The sequence below is a fragment of the Leptodactylus fuscus genome, chromosome 8 (assembly GCF_031893055.1).
Source record: "Leptodactylus fuscus isolate aLepFus1 chromosome 8, aLepFus1.hap2, whole genome shotgun sequence".
Taxonomy (NCBI): Eukaryota; Metazoa; Chordata; class Amphibia; order Anura; family Leptodactylidae; genus Leptodactylus; species Leptodactylus fuscus.
Genome location: NC_134272.1, coordinates 10687989 through 10708273, shown reverse-complemented (window position 1 = coordinate 10708273; position 20285 = coordinate 10687989). Strand labels below are relative to the sequence as shown.

The 20285-nt window shown below is 44.9% G+C and overlaps 1 protein-coding gene across 1 annotated transcript in view; it reads left to right on the top strand.

Moving 5' to 3' along the window:
- The first annotated feature begins 5809 nt into the window (after nt 1-5809).
- The window catches only part of GLIS2 (GLIS family zinc finger 2), a 28274-nt gene continuing 13798 nt past the window's right edge, over nt 5810-20285 (top strand). The window contains exon 1 of the mRNA XM_075284091.1: nt 5810-6429. The gene's annotated coding sequence lies outside the window, so the exon portion shown is untranslated. The remainder of the gene's footprint in view (nt 6430-20285) is intronic.

The following is a 20285-nucleotide window of genomic DNA, read 5'->3' as shown; positions in this document are numbered from 1 at the left end:
TGGCAAATGTCCTGTCGCCAGGGCAAATATAGCCCCACCCACTTCCATTTATGCCCCTTAATTTATTTTTGTGTCCCCACATAGTATAAGCCCCTAAAGTCAGCCCAACATGGTATCTCCCCACATTACAATGTCCCCTCCAGTTGCTCCCACAGCATAATGTCGCCCTACAAGTGTACCCAAAGATCACTGTCCCCCTTCAGCTTCCCCCACAGTTTAATGTCCTCCTCCTTCTGCCTCCATAGTATAATTTTCCTCTAGTTGCCCCCCATTTAATGTCCCCTTTCAGTTACCACCTGTTTAATGTCACCCCAGCAGTTGCCCCCATAATACTATATCCCTCTCCTACCAAACAAATATAAAATACTAATACTCACCTCTCCTTGCTCCCCTGCTGTCTCTGGTCTGAAGGTATGATGTAAGTGATGTCATCACATTGCGCCTAAAGCACCAGAGCAGAGGCAGGATGAATGGTAAAGCAGGGAGCAGATGGCCCCCTGCTTCACCATTGTCTACTTGAGGACAACAAGGAGTTGAAGTTGGGGCAGCCCAGACCCCAATGAAGGACTGTTCCAATGGGGCCCCCACTACCATAGGGCCAATGGTGCACTTAAAGCAGCCCTGGTATATTTATTGTCAAAGTCACAGTTGGAATTTGTACTTAAATCCCTACTAACACGTAAGCGCCATGTCCTGCGCAGACCGCAGAGCTGGCATTCCTTGTGAAGCTAGCAGAAGTTTAACTTTGGAGAAGAATGTCACTACCCCCGAGCCAAAAGAACAGAGCACCTTTAGGACTTTCACCTTCATGGTCATTCTTTCAAACCTACCCCCTAGCGCGAGGGGCAGATTTATAGAAAAAGCTACCGCCATAGCTTCGCACACCCTTAAGGCTGAGGCTCCGCTGTATTTGTTGTAGATTTTGTTGCGTTTTTTTGAGCCAAAGCCAAGAGTGGCTACAAAAGGAATGGGAAATATCTAGAAAGTTCTTCTACTCATCCCTTCTGCTCAATCCACTCCTGACTTTGGCTCAGGTATAACCTGGGGCCTCAGCCGAAATGTTACCCTGGGCGCTGTGAGGCAGAGCTCTCCAATCTTCTACCTGCAGAACATGTGGTGTCAGGAGCTGCCCAGGTGCATATATAAATGTCACCAGTAGAGGGAGTAAGTCTTTGTAAAGAATATTAAATGCATTTTTAAAAATTGATAGAATTTTTTTTTATTGACTTCCATAAACCTAAATTATAGGATAGTCTTCATATCTTGTAGGTATCTGATAGATCATCCACATATAATAAGTGTTGTGTTAAACTATCATCTATTATGTCCGGATAGTTATCTCTACCTGAATTTGGCCATCGAATATTACATATACAGTATATATATATATATATATATATATATATATATATATATATATATATATATACATACACACACATATATTATATTTAATAAAATAAGTAATAATAATAATAACAACGTCACAAATATAATAAATATATACTGTAATGAATAAACTTAGTCATAGGGTCTGGGCTATAACATCTATTTGTAAAACTGCAGTGTTGCCTATTTGTTGTGGTTTATCACATCTTTTTCCCATAAAGTTGTTCTCTAAACACCCATTCGCATGTTCCAGATTGGCCGCTCCATGCAAAAAACAATGTGCATAAATAATGAGAATGGTTATGATTTCTACAGGTTACAGGCATATCCAGGGGTAGGAATCTGAGTGTCAGCCTTGCATTTGTGCTGCAGATTCTCTTGTTAGATTTGCCTTAGACTAATCTATGACATGTCCACATACCTTTAAAGAACTGCAGGTGAAAACCAAGAACAGGTACAAATAAAGAGGTGGCCACGGTACCACAAATCTACACCATAAAAAGTGGCAGCCTATATACAGTGGAGAAACATGAATAGCAAACCAGTTTCCCTTCCCTCCTGTAGAACAGTCACGTCCTCCAGGGTCCAGTCTCCTCCCATATGTCTATTAGCAGGACTTAGTATCATTCATGCTGCTGCCACCTACTGGTAGCGCCGAGTATGTCTCCTCTAAAGTGGGGGCAATGTGTAGGCCGACATTTATGAACAGAGGATGTAAACTTAGACAGGCAGTCTGAAAAGTGGATGATAACTATGGCGTATCTTCAGACACCACTTTTTAGTTGGCTTTCTTTGAGCCAGAATTTTACAACGCAATTTTGGGACATCTCGGCCCATTTAATCTACGCCACTGTTTCCCAAGGGACCACAACCACGCGTCTAGTAAGCTTAGACTAGATGCGCCGCACTTACGCCAGTGTGTAGTCGCAACCACAGTAGTATATCTGTCCATAGTGTTGCAGATTCCTAAGTAAGTCCCAATGGCACTAAGCACTGGGTCTGAGACAATCCCACTGAATCTGTGCTATACACAGGAATTATAGCTACATTGACCACAGTACCATTAATGATTCTTTTCATGGCTGCCATAGCAGTCGCTACCAGGGTCTGGACCCCAAAGTTCCCTCTGCCTCATAAATTATGGCAGGTAGTTGGGGGCCCATTACAGATTTTGCATTGTGGCCAGGAACTCTATAGCCTCTGCGCTATACAATGGCCAGTGAATACAAATCTGTACATTTTTTGCTCTCCGACGTTCCTTATGTAAGGTGTACGTGGCCACCTATACCATCCATAATCATCAGTATTTATATACAGCACGTGTGCGCTATTTGCACATATTTACATAGTGTATTGGTGATAAGTGTGTATTTGTACGCGTTGTTTAGGGACGGGTGCTCTGTGTACACATCTCTTCTCACTTTTTGCTGACTTTTTCTTTTTCTTAGGTTCTGTGGAATTTTGTATTAGACCAGTAAGGGAGAGATAAGAAAGATACCGCACAGGCATCCGGGAAACCGAGGCAGTAATGTCGATGACTTGGCTATGGGACGGCCGACACATTGTTTTGAGCAAACCAGCAGCTTCTCTTCTTGGTAAACTTGTCATAATCCTATATATATATATATATATATATATATGTATATATATATATATATATATATATATATATATATTTATATATATATATATATATATATATATATATATATATATTTATATATATATATTTAATATAGGAGGGGGTTATGACCCTGAAAAATAAATAAGGTATAATATAAATATATTGTTATTTTCTCTGTTAATATGGGAGCACATAAAATGACAGGCCTGAAGCCTAGTAGCAGATTATGGCGATAACATGTCTACTTCCGGAAAAGCTTGGACGTGGATCTTAATCACCGAAGACACACATAACCATTGTTCCATGTAGGAAGTCAATTTGGATCTGCACCAGGTCTCCATGACAGAAAGCAGAATGGGACATGTTGTTTTTAGAATGTCTCAGTAGTGCAGCCTCAGGCTTTAGATCTGTAAGAAGGCAGGAATACATGCAGCTTTGGGCATAGAGAAGTCCTCAAAGTCATGCAATGCTTTTTCCATTTCCCACACATTATTGGATCTGTAACCATCTCTGTGTTTACCGCTATTTACTCTCTAGGATGAGCAAGACGGGAGACTCTGCTGAAGACTAATGAAATTGATCAGACACATGCTTAATGCGATTGCTCCAGACGCGCCGATCGAAGAGTGCATAATGGAGAAGGGTCCTGTTAACGCGGACAAGGAGAGGGCCTTCATACATGGACTTTGATGTGATGTACGTATCACATATGATAGGAATGCATATTAGTAAGTGTATATTTATTTGTACCTTAGACCTATTTGCAATCATCTGGAAAACCACTATAATCCCTTTTAAGGCCCCAAATATTACAGTGCAAAGTGGTCCTTTTAAAGGGATTGTCCATGGTCACAAAAAAACAACAAGCTTTCAATTGGAATTACTTAAGAAAAAAAAAGTTTCTGTCCCTTGCTATTGCTGTTTGATACTTGTTGTGGCGCCCCCTTCGGTAAATTGATTCTCTCACACAACTTCTACATATTGGGGGAAGATTTATGAACACCATTCTTTATACCCTCTGCACCAATCGAGGACGCAAATACCTCCTCATAAAATCAGGGGCTGTTCGCCTGCACCAAAATCTACGCCATCTTGCAGATCTCTGGGATCAATAAATTGGGAATTCTGTAATAATAAACATAGCTCAACACCACAACCCTTATCTTGTAAGTTGTATGGGAGGTGCAAAAGTGAAAAAAAAAGTCGCAAATTTTTATGACCCAATTTGCACAAACATTGGTGACTTTTTTATGGAACACTGGCATACAAGGCATCATAAATCTACTCCAACGTCTCCATTATTGGAGCAAAGAAGCAGATTCTTATTGGGTCTCGTCATAATAATAAGAATCACTCCTTGTGTACGAGAAGATCCAGGGGTCGGAGCTACTGAGCAGGTGTGACCACCAGTATCGGACACATTAGGTGGACATTCTGTAAAGGAATGAAAAGAACACCAGGGGGCGCCATAGCAAGTATGTAATAGCAGTTGTGAGACACAAGAGCATGTTTTTTTTTACGATTTCATTTGGAAACTTGTTCGGGTTTGCCTGATCTAACAAAGTTTAATTATTTGTAGGACAACCCAAAAGTGTATGCCATGACTTTAACCTATATCCAAAATGAGGGTCCCTCAACTCCCATACGGCTTGTTATGACGTCTGCATCGAGGCAGAGATGGATTACAAAGGTGGGTACCCACGTGGGTGGGCCTGTCCATTCACTTCTATGTGAACTATGGAAACAGCTGAGCACAGCTGAGCCATAACCCCCATAGACTTCATTGGAGAGCGCCCTGCACTACTGCTGCCACCACCTAAAGATGTCAGGACAGTGTTGGGAGAGCCTTGCACTAGAGAGCTGGGCCTTGTCACTATCAGACTTTTATAATATATTCTTATGGACATATCCCTTTAAATGATAAGACTATGCACAGTATATGACGGTATGGAAACTACTGCCCATACACATCTGGTCTCTTACAAGGGTGGTCTAGTTAAAGAGGTGGTTTTCACTAAACCATTTTATGTCTTTTGAAGAGACCCCCTCTTAGAGAAGATCACCCTTGATCTAGGCCAGATTTATATTCTGACATATTTTCTTATTTCTGATATGTATTGACCATTTTGCATTCGTTCCAAAGAGCTTCCATATTGTTGGTCGAGAGGGGTCCACACTTTGTATGCCATGACTGCCATGCCTACAGGATAGGATAGGGTACGTGCAACCCTTCCTATATCTTTCCACAGAGAGCCTCCCCTATAACCGTATGCCCAAGTTGGGCCTACGACGGCCAGTATACGGACCTAGGGCCTGGTCTTTTACACGTTTTTACATAATACTATAGCACCCCCTTAAAACTTGCTGAACGTGAAATACAGAGCAGTTATTTGTGATGGCGGCTGATATGTAAGGTAGTGTGTTATATGTGCAGTATGTGTGTAGGGGTGGAGTTGTGTATGTGTGGTATTTGTGTAGGGGTGAGAACCTGGCTCTGAGAGATCCCTTATATTATTGAAAGCCACTCCTTTCCCCTGTGTACTGGGAGAGAGGGCTCTGCAGCAGGCGCCTGTCCCCCTCCTATGGGCAGAGACTAGGAGGGAGCGAGCTGGGAAGGGAGGGGGGGGTGTTGTATGGTGATGCCCCCTCCTCTCCCCTGCAGCCCCTGTCTGGCTGGCCCGCACATGCGTACAAGCCGCAGCCCTGGAGTAGAACTCATGTTGGAGGGTCATTCTCAGACAGTTCTGCAGGGCTGCAATAAATCACCCTGCACATTCCCACCCCTCCCTCCCCTCTGTCTGTCTCCCTCCCTCTCTCCCTCTCACTCTCTCTCTCCTTCCTTCCTTCCTCCCATCAGCTTGCCACCTCTCACTTTGCAGCCTCTTCTCCCTTGCTTTCCTTAACCCAGGACCCCCCTCCCCCTTGTCCCCCATTCTCACCCTTTAAAATTGGGGAATGAATATGCTCCCCTATAGCCTAGTCATTCCCGATAGTCAAGAACACCTTTTATCTTGAAGATTAGGGAGGTTCGGTGCCAGATAATAGGAAAAAAAACCCCTCTCTTTATTACCAACCACCCCAACTGACATCCCCAACTCAGCTAATATGACTCCTGGATCCATCTAAAGAAGGGGGGTCATCGATGCACCTCTATTGGATCTAGAGAGAGAAGACTCAAGAAGCCTCCTCCAGACAGGGATCCACAATTCCAGACTGATTTTTTTTTTTTTTTTTTTGGGGAGGAAAATATAGCCTATTTGAAAAATCCTTAAATTAAAAAAAAAATTATAATAATATATATTTCAAGACAAGGATCTCGTCTGAGAAGGGAGGCAATTTTTTTTTTTTTTAAATTATTCTTGGCACCAAAGAAGACGGGATCCCTCTTATCCTACAGACATTGCAACCTGCAAAAGGTGAGAATGAGGAAGGGGGGGGCAAATAGGGGGGAGGGGTAGACCGAAACGAGATGCGTTCATAGTGCCGATTATTTTTATTAACAATGTATCTGTAGATGTTTGTATCGAGGTTGTCAGATGGTAGAGTTTTGGGATATATTGTATCCAGGGTAGGCTAACCCCAAGGTGCCTCGTGTTTATGGGACAATCCTAAGAAGTGTCCCTATATTAGTGATTGGAGGAGTACGGCATATAATATGCAGGGTGCCTTGTGTATAGGGGTACCTGTCACATCAGAATGCTAAGGGGGGGGGGGAGGGCGGTCTGTCACATCGTTTCACTGGGGGGGAGGGGAGTCCAGGGGATATTCTATACGTACCCCGCTAGTGGAAGTGTGACGATGATACCGCCAGGTTCCTGGCTTGTCATATGTCACTGAATGGAAGCGATCTGTCACTATAGATTACCAAAGGCCCCAAGGATAACTGATGACACCGACAAACATATACTTTTATGCATATTCCTCCCGAGGATTTTGCAATTTTTTTTATTTTAAGTCGGCCGAACCAATCCATACGATACGGTGAAATGATCGATTGATCGTACCTACGTAGGCGAACAAATATTTCCAACGTGCTTCTGTATATTCCTTGGTCGGATGAGAAATTCTCACATTTGTGCAATTCCAATTGTCTTGTCAATTGTACAAATAAAATGTATATTTCAGACCAAAAATATCAGAACTCTTTTTGAAATGTTTGGCCTGTGCCGTTATGGACGTATCCCTGTGTCCGTAGGTTGGGTGAGGTAAGATGTGGATGAGCAGATTTAGGATTATGTGATATATGAGGCGGTAGGAGAGAATTTCGAGGCCAGACGGATCTGCGATGTGTGGGGAGAAATTAATGCACATGTGTCAGACATAATTATGGAAATGAGAGGTCTTTGTATTAGGAGCGAGTTCTGGCAGTGGGTATGTACTGTGCAATACAGAAAGCTTTGTTCTGGTGCCACCAAACTACTTATAATATGGTGCCCAACGTCACATGTATTAACTCTTTGTCATCAGCATGTGGGGAGATTGCCTGTAAACAGTGGGCTGGAAAGTGAGAGGAATCTGCCCTGATGTGTGAGTGTAATAGGAGGAGGGGAGAGCCAGGATATCTGTGTATTAGGAGGAGAGGTCTGTGTCCTGATGTCTGTGTATTAGAGGAGAGGTCTGTGTCCTGATGTCTGTGTATTAGAGGAGAGGTCTTTGTCCTGATGGCTGTGTATTAGAGGAGAGGTCTGTGTCCTGATGTCTGTGTATTAGGAGGAGAGGTCTGTGTCCTGATGGCTGTGTATTAGGAGGAGAGGTCTGTGTCCTGATGGCTGTGTATTAGGGGGAGAGGTCTGTGTCCTGATGTCTGTGTATTAGGAGGAGAGGTCTGTGTCCTGATGGCTGTGTATTAGGAGGAGAGGTCTGTGTCCTGATGGCCGTGTATTAGGAGGAGAGGTCTGTGTCCTGATGGCTGTGTATTAGGGGGAGAGGTCTGTGTCCTGATGTCTGTGTATTAGGAGGAGAGGTCTGTGTCCTGATGGCTGTGTATTAGAGGAGAGGTCTGTGTCCTGATGTCTGTGTATTAGAGGAGAGGTCTGTGTCCTGATGTCTGTGTATTAGAGGAGAGGTCTTTGTCCTGATGGCTGTGTATTAGAGGAGAGGTCTGTGTCCTGATGTCTGTGTATTAGGAGGAGAGGTCTGTGTCCTGATGGCTGTGTATTAGGAGGAGAGGTCTGTGTCCTGATGGCCGTGTATTAGGAGGAGAGGTCTGTGTCCTGATGGCTGTGTATTAGGGGGAGAGGTCTGTGTCCTGATGTCTGTGTATTAGGAGGAGAGGTCTGTGTCCTGATGGCTGTGTATTAGAGGAGAGGTCTGTGTCCTGATGTCTGTGTATTAGGATTAGAGGTCTGTGTCCTGATGTCTGTGTATTAGGAGGAGAGGTCTGTGTCCTGATGTCTGTGTATTAGGAGGAGAGGTCTGTGTCCTGATGTCTGTGTATTAGGAGGAGAGGTCTGTGTCCTGATGGCTGTGTATTAGGAGGAGAGGTCTGTGTCCTGATGGCTGTGTATTAGGAGGAGAGGTCTGTGTCCTGATGTCTGTGTATTAGGAGGAGAGGTCTGTGTCCTGATGGCTGTGTATTAGGGGGAGAGGTCTGTGTCCTGATGTCTGTGTATTAGGAGGAGAGGTCTGTGTCCTGATGGCCGTGTATTAGGAGGAGAGGGCTGTGTCTTGATGTCTGTGTATTAGGAGGAGAGGTCTGTGTCCTGATGGCCGTGTATTAGGAGGAGAGGTCTGTGTCCTGATGGCTGTGTATTAGGAGGAGAGGTCCGTGTCCTGATGTCTGTGTATTAGAGGAGAGGTCTGTGTCCTGATGGCTGTGTATTAGGAGGAGAGGTCTGTGTCCTGATGTCTGTGTATTAGGAGGAGAGGTCTGTGTCCTGATGTCTGTGTATTAGGAGGAGAGGTCTGTGTCCTGATGGCTGTGTATTAGAGGAGAGGTCTGTGTCCTGATGGCTGTGTATTAGGAGGAGAGGTCTGTGTCCTGATGTCTGTGTATTAGGAGGAGAGGTCTGTGTCCTGATGGCTGTGTATTAGGAGGAGAGGTCTGTGTCCTGATGTCTGTGTATTAGGAGGAGAGGTCTGTGTCCTGATGGCCATGTATTAGGAGGAGAGGTCTGTGTACTGATGTCTGTGTATTAGGAGGAGAGGTCTGTGTCCTGATGGCTGTGTATTAGGAGGAGAGGTCTGTGTCCTGATGTCTGTGTATTAGAGGAGAGGTCTGTGTCCTGATGGCTGTGTATTAGGGGGAGAGGTCTGTGTCCTGATGGCTGTGTATTAGGAGGAGAGGTCTGTGTCCTGATGTCTGTGTATTAGGAGGAGAGGTCTGTGTCCTGATGGCTGTGTATTAGGAGGAGAGGTCTGTGTCCTGATGGCTGTGTATTAGGAGGAGAGGTCTGTGTCCTGATGGCTGTGTATTAGGAGGAGGGGAGAGCCAGGATATCTGTGTATTAGGAGGAGAGGTCTGTGTCCTGGTGTCTGTGTATTAGAGGAGAGGTCTGTGTCCTGATGGCTGTGTATTAGGAGGAGAGGTCTGTGTCCTGATGTCTGTGTATTAGGAGGAGAGGTCTGTGTCCTGATGGCCGTGTATTAGGAGGAGAGGTCTGTGTCCTGATGTCTGTGTATTAGGAGGAGAGGTCTGTGTCCTGATGGCCATGTATTAGGAGGAGAGGTCTGTGTACTGATGTCTGTGTATTAGGAGGAGAGGTCTGTGTCCTGATGGCTGTGTATTAGGAGGAGAGGTCTGTGTCCTGATGTCTGTGTATTAGAGGAGAGGTCTGTGTCCTGATGGCTGTGTATTAGGGGGAGAGGTCTGTGTCCTGATGGCTGTGTATTAGGGGGAGAGGTCTGTGTCCTGATGGCTGTGTATTAGGGGGAGAGGTCTGTGTCCTGATGGCTGTGTATTAGGAGGAGAGGTCTGTGTCCTGATGTCTGTGTATTAGGAGGAGAGGTCTGTGTCCTGATGGCTGTGTATTAGGAGGAGAGGTCTGTGTCCTGATGGCTGTGTATTAGGAGGAGAGGTCTGTGTCCTGATGGCTGTGTATTAGGGGGAGAGGTCTGTGTCCTGATGGCTGTGTATTAGGAGGAGAGGTCTGTGTCCTGATGTCTGTGTATTAGGAGGAGAGGTCTGTGTCCTGATGTCTGTGTATTAGGAGGAGAGGTCTGTGTCCTGATGGCTGTGTATTAGGAGGAGAGGTCTGTGTCCTGATGTCTGTGTATTAGAGGAGAGGTCTGTGTCCTGATGGCTGTGTATTAGGGGGAGAGGTCTGTGTCCTGATGGCTGTGTATTAGGGGGAGAGGTCTGTGTCCTGATGGCTGTGTATTAGGGGGAGAAGTCTGTGTCCTGATGGCTGTGTATTAGGAGGAGAGGTCTGTGTCCTGATGTCTGTGTATTAGGAGGAGAGGTCTGTGTCCTGATGGCTGTGTATTAGGAGGAGAGGTCTGTGTCCTGATGGCTGTGTATTAGGAGGAGAGGTCTGTGTCCTGATGTCTGTGTATTACGAGGAGAGGTCTGTGTATTAGGAGGAGGAGAGTTCTGTGTTTTGATGTCTATGTTTTCAGATGAATTTTCGTCATCTTACAGGGGATGTCCAGGATAACCCGTTTTTTTATATGAGGCCAGGGAAGGTAAAAAACCCATACTCACCTGTCCCCAGTGCTCCAGTGTCTCCCACTGTGGTCCAGTCCTACTGCATACGGTGTCTTTTATTGGCGGATGGCCCGCATGTGGTGTTGACGTTAATGAGTGGCCTAAGGAAAAGACACGGGACGTTTGCAAGTGATGTCCTGGTTCCTTTACTTATGCCACTGAGGCCAAAACAAGACATCAAAGCTTCAGGATCGGGCTATGGTGGGAGACACTGGAGCATTGGGGACAGGTGAGTATGTTTTTTGTTTTTTTTTCCATCTTCCTTGGCCTCATATCAAACAGCGGGTTATCCTGGGCAATCCCTTTAAGGCCTCTTTACACAACCTTATTACCAAATCAATTATTGACATGGTAACTATTGTTCCCAATAATTGGCAAAGAATTGCCCCACAATTGAGCAAAATCTCGACTGTTTGGCAAAATCATCAAAGATGTGGTATGATTGGCAGCACATCTTACCCCCATGATTCATCCCTATACAGTAGTGATGATCTGTTGTATGTAAATACACTAATGGAGCCAGCAACAATTGGGACAAACGCTCCTAGAACGTCCATTCTGGATTATTGCCTGCCTGCTTGGCACATGTAAAATCCCTTTGGGAAAAAGCCTTTCTGACTCCAGATCTGGCAGATTAAATCTCTGGATCCAGAACTAGAACTTGTGAGATTGTTACACTTAGGACACTGAGGCCTCCTTTGAGCTCTTAGTAAGTTCACAATGACAGCTTTCTCTGGTGGAGAGTTCCATACATAGTATTCCTGCTTTTACCGTAAAGAACTCCGTTCACAGTTGCATGGAGGTCTCTTGTACAGACTACTCTCATACAGCTCAATCCATCCATATCTATTGTCAGTATACTGGGACTAAGGGTGGCTGCACATCTTTAGTAAAAAATCATACTTACCTTACCGATATCCTCTGGCGCTCATGGTCTGCCATTGCCCGGGCCGTCATTGTACTTCTTACTCCATTGATCAAACCTGACACAGCCATGTGACCACTGCAGCTAATCCATTGCCTATAGCAAGCCCCCACTCTAGGCATGGATTGACTACAGCAGTCATATGGCCGCTTGTGGATGTCGTCACCATAATAGGAAGTACAGAAACCAACGAGGACCGGGCAGCATCAGAACAGGAGCAACAGAGGTATAGTAATATGAGTATGACTGGTTCGAGACTATCTGCTGTGATATCTCCCATATACTGCACACTGGTAAAGGAGAAGATTTTGCTTCTGTACCATCCTCACACACAAAAAAAACCCAGCGGCAACATGGAGGACATTATACAGCAGTACTGAGCAATGATGATGTAAATCCAGCACAGAAATAAGATAGTAAAACACTTACAACAATCAGAAGCAGCATCTCTGTATGTCTATGCATCTCTCTAGAGTTGCTGTCTTCTTATCTTCCTCTCTCCATAGATTTCTGTGGACAACATATCAGTAACCTGATCTGTAACTTAATCTGTCTGTGCACCATGATCTGATCCCCCAGTGAGCTTTAACCTGATCCCCCAGTGAGCTGTAAGCTAGTATCTTAGTGCGATGTAACCTGCTCTCTCTGGGTGCTGTAACCTGATCTCTCTGGGTGTTGTCACCTGATCTCTCTGAGCGCTGTAACCTGATCTCTCTGGGTGCTGTAACGTGCTCTCTCTGGGTGCTGTAACGTGCTCTCTCTGGGTGCTGTAACGTGCTCTCTCTGGGCGCTGTAACCTGATCTCTCTGGGTGTTGTAACCTGATCTCTCTGAGCGCTCTAACCTGATCTCTCTGGGTGCTGTAACATGATATCTCTGGGCGCTGTAACCTGTTCTCTCTGGGTGCTGTAACCCGATCTCTCTGGGCGCTGTAACCTGTTCTCTCTGGGCGCTGTAACCTGATCTCTCTGGGTGCTGTAACTTGATATCTCTGGGTGCTGTAACCCGATCTCTCTGGGTGCTGTAACCTGCTCTATCTGGGCGCTGTAACCTGCGCTCTCTGGGTGCTGTAACCCGATCTCTCTGGGCGCTGTAACCTGATCTCTCTGGCGCTGTAACCCGATCTCTCTGGGCGCTGTAACCTGTTCTCTCTGGGCGCTGTAACCTGTTCTCTCTGGGCGCTGTAACCTGTTCTCTCTGGGTGCTGTAACCTGATCTCTGGGTACTGTAATCTGCTCTCTCTGGGTGTTGTAACCTGCTCTCTCAGTAAGCAGACAGATTTGAGCAGTGAATTCAGTGTGAGCGATCAGTGCAGGGGAGGAGGAGGAATTTTACCACCACTTACAGGTGACATACTATCAGAGCTTCGCCCTCCTCCTCTTCCCATGCAATATGTGGACAGAGGCATTGCAGGACTGGATGTCTATACCTTGATTCCTGTTTGTTAGCAGGTCACTAGACACATGTGCACAGACTACAGGTAAGAAAACCTAGATATTAGGCTGCTAGTCATATGAAGCTACGTTGGCCTTGTGCACACTTGCTGTTCTCAATCCTTTTTGCCTCCTGACACAGGATGGAAACTCCCATCATTGTGCTCCATGGGATAACACATGTTCTGCCGGAGACGGATCTTTATGGAGAGGGGTCACAATCTGGATATGATTTACATTTTCCATGTTCTCTGAGGTCTGTTTACAGCCACTCCCAAATGCATGGATCTTATGCTATCCCATAGATGTCCCTGATCTCCGGGGCACTCCTTGTACAGCTGATATTCCTCCACTAAAGCTCTGCCACCCAGCTTTACCCAAGTCCTGAATGTCTGTGGTCAGTGGACAGTACAGAAATACACTTTGCAGACAATATGTGTGTTCATAGATGACTGGGGCTCTCCATATAGACGTGGGTGTGTGTGAAATCCGGTGTGTGGGATTGGACTGTCCTGGGTCCTGTGTGCAGCGATTGTTGCAGCGTCAGGCCCTGTATACGCTGCTTTGTGGCCCCGGTACCATCATGATAGCTGTTAGTGACCCTTTGTATTAGAGAGTGAAGGTCTCTATGATCCAGGACTGATGTGTGAGGCTCTGTCTATTCTGGAGCTCGCTGTGAGCCTCTCTTGTATTCTAGAGCTGAGTGGGGCCCTGTGTTTGGAAGTTGCTTATGGGAGGACCTCCGTATTATGCAGGGCTATAGCTCTGCTTCCCTTAGGCCGGCCTTGTAAGGCCCTGAACTCTCTAGAAGGAATTATATGATGCCCTTTACTTTCCGCACCTCCATGTGTGGGGCCCTTTGTGAATGTATGAGGCCCTCTCTGTGTCAAAAGGTAACTCCCTACCTTACCCCTCAGGGTAATATACCTGTACTTTATATCGATTGCTGTGAGAGAGTATTAATAAGTTAGCCACTATTAAATTGGTGAGGGCTCCAACCTCGGGATCTCCATTGATCATGAAAAAGGGGGTCCCTAAGTCCCTTTTTGAATAGAGGTGCATTAAGCTTGTCTATTCACTGATGGATGAGTGTGCATGCTGGACCACTGTGCCATTAAATAGGGGAATTGGGACAACTGTGTCCTGGGGGTGCCAGTAGTTGGACCCCCACCAATTTAGCAATTAAGTAGTAATTACCAGAATACCCCTTTAATACACAAGTCACACTTTTGGCAACTAGGCCTAAACAGTGAACTTGACCTGCCTCAAGTATGGAATATCTATCTATCTATCTATCTATCTATCTATCTATCTCCTATCTATCTATCTATCTATCTATCTATCTATCTATCTATCTATCTATCTATCTCCTATCTATCTATCTATCTATCTATCTATCTATCTATCTCCTATCTATCTATCTATCTATCTATCTATCTATCTATCTATCTCCTATCTATCTATCTATCTATCTATCTATCTATCTCCTATCTATCTATCTATCTATCTATCTATCTATCTCCTATCTATCTATCTATCTATCTATCTCCTATCTATCTATCTATTTATCTATCTATCTATCTATCTATCTATCGCCTATCTATCTATCTATCTATCTATCTACCTGATGGTCACCATCAGTCAAAAGTGTCCCTCGGGATTCATTGTTGTCCTTTTATATGGACCATATTTATTGTTTTATCTCTTTATTTCTGGTCCTGCAGTTGACCAAAAGAATGGATTACGTGATGCGAATATAAATGCACCCTAACATAGCTTGAAACATTACATCAGTATGCAGCCGGCTTCTAAGCTCCCCCTAGTGGTGGCTGTAACTAGACAGAATTTTATCATTTTATTCTAATCATGCAAACAAATAAGAACCGTGTAACAGAAAATGAGAGCTTTAACTGCAATAGAGAGGTCATTGGGACTGATGTTTGGACCTAAAACTACTTGGTGCCAAACAGATTACATTCACTTTAAGGGTTTGAAGTAAAACACTGCCTTCGATTATGGCCCAATACACATGGGGGAATCTAGGCCGGACAGTCTGGATTTCCTGGTCTGAATAAAGTCCAGAGACCTTCATCCGTAGTAATCTCTGATGCCGGTGTTCTTCCGTCACTGCAGCTTTACCGTCCTGTATTATATATATTATAGAACCGCATTGAGGTCCCTGGACTGCGTTCAGGACATGGACTGTATTCCCCAATGTAAAAGTTTTTCCCAGATTTTTACATTGATGGACTATACAATATCAGATCAGTGGGGGTCTGATGCCCCCTTTCATCCGGTGCCCGAGCATGCGACTGTTTTACAATCCAACATGGCCAATCCTGCACTCCCCCCACACAAAGACAGGGGCCCGCAAATGTGTGAATAGCTTACTGATTAAAATGGGTAGAATTCACATTGCACAGCAGATCTGTATTCATTACCTGGTTATATCCCAGTCTGCTGTGTCTTATCTGAGCCGCTTGGCTTCACTACACGAATTGTCTGCCATAAGCTTATGCCCTCTTTATACCTGTCAGACAAGCTAACAACCATATACACATGCCATACAAATCATCGGCTGTGATAACTCTATTACCTGCCTGTGATCCCGCTGTCATCTGTCACTGAGGTGGAGCAGGGAATGACATGAGTACAGACTGCACATCTATCACTTCATATACCGCGCTGCGGGTTTGATGGGCCGGATGATGTTTACATGGCACTATTAAACTGCGGCTTTTCACAACTGTAACAAATGATCAACCTTCTTTATTAAACCGGGGCCTCTCGCGCTGGAGGATCCAGCCCGGTCCTGCTTTACATGGACAGTCCCTGGATTTTAGTGGAACCTGTGTAATACTTCATGTTCCCTGTGGGGGAGCTGTGGGGAAATGGATTGTGCTTTGCCAGGGGTTGATCATCTTATCGTGGGGGGGGGAAGTGTTTGAGCTATTACTGATTCCTAGGCAATCTGTAAGATGGTTTTATGTTGGAAATTTTCTATTGCAGATTCCCTATGTTACCATCTATCTACGCCATATAGAATTGGGTGATGACATATAGTGCCCGATGGACCCCATTAACCTAAAATAGGGGCCATTAGTTCCTGTTGATCTAGAGCCTTATAGCTATGGTCACTGGTGAGGTCTGACAGAGGAGACAGACCCCCAGTGGATCCCATTACAGTCTATGGGGTCTGCAGGTGTCCATGGGTGACCACTGTTTTAGTAGACGGGCTTTCTGTCTTTCGGGTCCTCCAGCACAAGTGTGAACCTAGCGTCATCCTGCGTATGAGCCAAAAGATGACTTTTTTTTCTCAGTTGCCCAATTCCCCTTTTTTGTCACATTCTATATCCATATGTTTTGCAAAAATTGCTTACCCGTCCGTATACCTCAGTTTTGCAGAACCTCGGCTTTTACATGTTGAGTGTTTTAGCAAGATTCTGCCATTAGAATCTGCAATAATTGCAAATGTACAATACAGGAAACTAAATTACCATTTTCAGGAACTCTAAATTAGATAAAATGTTATCTGTGTAATAAATTGTTACTAGTCTAAGCTTAAAGGGGATGGAATAGCTAAAAGCCACGTCTCCTGTACAGCGCAGCTTATGCTAGGATCACTAACGCCTACATAAGTAAGGGCTTGTTCACATGGTGGAATTTCATGCTGATTTTTGATCAGCGCCAAAATCTACCCTAGTTCTGCCTCCTATTGCTTTCAATAGGACTCAGAGATCGCTGCCGATGGAAAAAAAATCAGCGCAGCAAATGTAAGACTCCGAAATCCAGGTGCTGAGGGGCGGAAATGGAAGTCCCTCTCGAATTCCTCTTCCATTTCTGCCTTGTGAACATACTGTAAAGACACCATGACCATGAGACAAAAGCTCCCCTATGTACATGCACACTTGGCTGAGCTGTGCATGTGTATGGTGGAGACTAGAATGGAGAGGTTGAAAGTAGATTCTCTTTGGTGCGGCCTAGATCCTCTCCTAAATGCATCCCTAACCCACCTGGGGTGGTCACAGGAGGTGGCATGGACACCAGAGCGCCACCTACTGGATCCACACCAGGCCAAGGAGAACCTACTCCATTCTCGTATATACTGCGTGTGTACTGGATAGGAGCGGAGAAAGCTGCGGCCACACATCCGCTCTATGAACAAGAGGATCGGGCCCTTGCCACTCTCCAGCCTGATCTTTTTCCACATTCCTGCTCATCCCTCATACACGTTATATGGTCACCAGAACCCGCTCATATTAGCGTATAGTCTGCATTAAATGTATCTGCAAGAACTGGACATACGTGAGATCAAGTAGTCAGAATGGGAGAGGGGTTACGATTTAGTGGATAGAAGAACACTACTGCTCCATCTTTATATGACAGTCTTGTCAAAATTTTATTGTCTAGGCCATAAATCCGGGAAATATACAAGCCTGTAGGGCTCCATATGACAGAACGTGTGATATAGCCTCCATGCACCTTACATTACTGGCAACTCCAGCCATGAACGACAGGCTCCATCAATATCCATGGAAGATATATGGAGTGGCGGCCGACTAACATGACAGACTGCTGAAGGCTACGTCAGGTGATGGCCTGAACACAACGCTGCTTGACAGCCTGCCATGTCGCTCTACCCCTAAGGTTATACAATAGACACTAAGGTGCCAAGTAGGCAAACGTGAGATGTTGTAATGTCGGTGAGGCGATGAAGGCCCGGCTGTAGGACGCGTCCTCGGTCATGGTGGCATGTTGTTTTCAGAGTTCGCCCGTTCCAGCTCTCTCATGGCTGATGGAAAACGCAGGAGGGAATTCTTGAATGGATGGAGCGGACATGCTGAAACTTGTGAGGATTTAGCCTCTAAGTCTGTCAAAATCGTGGTTTATAGTGTGTGTGTGTGTGTGTGGGGGGGGGGGGGTATATTAACCCTCATAACACCATCTTAATCCCCTCACCTAGATTGTTAAACAATGGCCGTATCCATCTCCAAGAACTTCCCAAGCATGCAAGTAGAGGGGTAACATGAGGTTCCTGGGGCCCAGTGCAAAATCTGCTCCAGGCCCCCCACCTAAAATGTATTGTTTATGGTACTGGTGTCCTCATATCGGGATGAAACACCTTATAGGCCCCCTAAGGCCCAGGTGCAACCACACTGCACCCCCCAAGTTACCCCCCTGTAGCTGACAGCTATTCCTGCTTACACATGAACACTTAGCTCAGCTGAGTGTGCATGTGATTTCCAAAAAGAGAGGGGAATGATGCAGGCCATATACTTTTTATAGTTGGTCACTGAATATTTGTTCTGCTGACAGCCATTCCTAGCAAACACTCTATGCACATGGACACTCAGCCGAGCATGCATGTGTTCTTAGTAAGAAGGGAATAACCTGTACCTAGAAACTACTGGCAGCAGCTTATCGCCCCTGAAAACAAACTGATTGGGTGTTAAAACGCAGCCGACCCTTCATCTGTTGTCAAGGGAAATTTGGGAGACCCGCATATATATTAGCTGGTTGTCCAGTCCCAGTGAAATCATCAGGTTTGGCCAACGTTCATCTCTGTATGGCCGGCCGTACTTCTGTGCAGCATGTTGTCTTCTCATCTGTTGGACATCATACTGGTCCCATTACAGCGCCAGTCAGAGGTTTCATTCTGTTTTATAATCTACAATCCCAAATATGGTTGGAATTTGGTTGCAGCTACAAATGTCCCTGTTTTATCTTTTCTACTACTGTGCAATAGTCAGAGGCTAGTCTTCTGTTCTGTCAATTGGGCCGCTAAGTATAAGCAGGAAACGTATCTAGATCCAACTTAAAGGCATCCAACACTGTGTATACTATCCAGTCTATCAGTATTAGATTTCTATACTCTTCACTAGAATACACCCTCCTTCCACTTTGCTCAGGAGTACAGTCTGTCCATAAATACTGTAGACTATATCAAGTCTATCAGTATTGGATTTCTATACTCTTTATTATTATCCACCCTCCTGCTACTTTACTCATAAGTACAGTCTGTCCATACATGCATTATATGCATCAAATCTATCAGTATTGGATTTCTATATTCTTTATTATTATTATTATTATTATTATTATTATTATTTACGTCCTCCTTCCACTTTGCTCAGGAATACAGTCTGTCCATACATAGAGTATATTTATCAAATCTATCGGTATTGAATGTCTTTATTCCTAACTATTATACACCCTCCTTCCACTTTACTCAGGAGTACAGTCTGTCTTTACATACAGTATATGTATCTATCAGTATTGGGTGTTTTTATTCCTAACTATTATACACCCTCCTTCCACTTTGCTGAGGAGTACAGTCTGTCCATACATAGAGTATATATATGAAAGCTATCAGTATTGGTGTTCTATACTCTATTATAATGCGTCCTCCTGCCACTTTACTCAGAATCTTAAAACCAAAGATGATGTGTTCACACATTGCAGAATCGCAGCAAATAACTTGCTGTGAATGTTACGTGTGAACACTCCCGTACTCTGACAACTATGGACCACCAACACTGTCTCCATGAGACGATCTGTACTTAGAGCATCGCTCTTGGCTCCAGATCTATAGAAAGCCGCAGATCCTTCTGTCCATCCCTCGGCTTTGAGAAGACACAAGACTGCGGGTGTGAATATGTCTTTGTCGCCCTAAGTATTTCCATGTGCTGTATCCGAGCACGTTGGCTCCACTCCTGCTCATTCTGTATTCATGAGGGTATAGATTTAGTCTCATCATTGATGTCATGGTTTTTTTGTGTCACATGCTGCAAATTCCCTTCACCAATCTCTTCTCGTTCCTCCATTCTCCCCAGTGTATGTTCATCAGTCACACCATCTCTGTGCTGCCTGACACTTATATCCTCCCTGGCGGTTACACCCTGTCAGCGCCCCCTAGTCCCATGGCTGCCATCAGTCCTTCCTGTGCCCTCAGTCACAGCCGGCTGCTCTCTGTCACCTTGTGTATCTCACAGCCGAGCCCTGATCTCATCCTGTATGTGTACGGGAATGCACGGATGTTAGGTGACTGTGTATACCTATAGTAGATGGTCTCCTGTATATAGCTGAACAGCCTGCCCATGTATATACTGTATATCAGATCACGGGGGACACACGGACATACCATCTGAAGCTTAGTCTATGGCTACCTATTTGTGCTTATTATGACCCTATTAATTCCAAAAACATTCACAGCCGGACCAACAACTTATTATGTTCATTAAAGGGGTTGTGCAGTTTAGAAAACTTTTTT